Consider the following 1275-nt stretch of genomic DNA (forward strand, 5'->3'; position numbering starts at 1 on the left):
CCTTGACACTGACATGCGAATCCAGCGACGTAGCCATTATGCTAACCACTGGTCCTCTAGTCCCCAAATTTCTTAAACTTTTTTACAAAAGAGTTATGTATGAGTCAACAGGTGGCATGAAGGTTGAGGCTCTGGACTCCCACATGGTCAACCAGGGTTCAAATCCTGGACCTGGTGGCTTGCTTTCTCACTTTCTCTCTCTTTCTCTCTCTCCAAACCGAAAAATGATAATAAATAAAATAGTAAGTTAAAAATAATTTACTTACTATTTTAAAGAATGGTTTACTTACTATTTACTTATTATTTTAAATAATTCTTTAAGAAAAGGATTTTAAATAAAGAGTTATGTATTTAATGTTATTTATTTCTATTTTTATATATATATATTTAAATTTTGTCTTAGAGTTTTGTTTTGAGAGAGATTTTTTGCTACAGGGCACATGTACTCGCCAGGGAGAGAGAGAGACAGAGAGAGAGAGAGAAAGTGAGAAATCACCCCTCTGGGGGGATAGCCATGCTGTAATCCCTTCTCCTCCATTCTCCTCTCAAGATTTTGGGCATCATACATGTACATGTCCCCTGCATGAGTGTTTAAGCCACCAGGTCCAGGACTTGAACTGTTAGAGGTCCAACAATGTGACCATCACATGACCTGCTGGTCCCATTTTTAGAGGTTTTTTTTTCTTTTATTTTTGTTTTTGTTTTGGTTTTAGAGCATGCATGCTCACCAGGGGGAGAGAAAGAGACAGACACAGTGAGAGGAAAAATGAAAAAAAAAACACAAACACTTCCGGGGGGATGGCCGCACTGCCATCCCCTGGGCTCCGTTCTCCGCCTGGGATCTTGGGCACGCATGCACACGCCCCCGGTGTGATTTCGAACCTACTGGTGGTAGAGACCCGGTTTGCTCACTGCTTGCACACGGGGAGTGTTTCTGTTGCACCTTTGTAAATCTCCTGCAGGGAAATGTTACCTGCTGGATTGCAACAGTTTTGCAGCTGTTCTGCAACTGTTGGAGTTTCCTGGTGTGCAGCATGGTGACCCAGATGGTATAAGTCACTTCAGCAAATAGGGTCCCACCCTCGAGAGTGTGAACTCTCCGGGGACCTCCGGGCTGGTGTCACACACCTCAGCTCTCCTAGTTTCTGACCGGCGCCTGGTTTCCTGGCAGTCTGTCTCTGCAATGGTTTTGGTTCCCTGAGCAAGGAATCCCATCGCACTGGTCCCTGCAGCCACTGGTTCAGGGGGAGGAGATTACACAGACGAAGGAGACCC

General features: G+C 44.7%; 1 protein-coding gene across 1 annotated transcript in view; it reads right to left on the minus strand.

Moving 5' to 3' along the window:
• LOC102496983 (arylsulfatase F) overlaps positions 1-1275 on the minus strand; it is a 42785-nt gene that overhangs the window by 31227 nt on the left and 10283 nt on the right. The window lies entirely within an intron of this gene.

This window comes from Tupaia chinensis, unplaced genomic scaffold (assembly GCF_000334495.1).
Source record: "Tupaia chinensis unplaced genomic scaffold, TupChi_1.0 Scaffold145072_1, whole genome shotgun sequence".
Taxonomy (NCBI): Eukaryota; Metazoa; Chordata; class Mammalia; order Scandentia; family Tupaiidae; genus Tupaia; species Tupaia belangeri.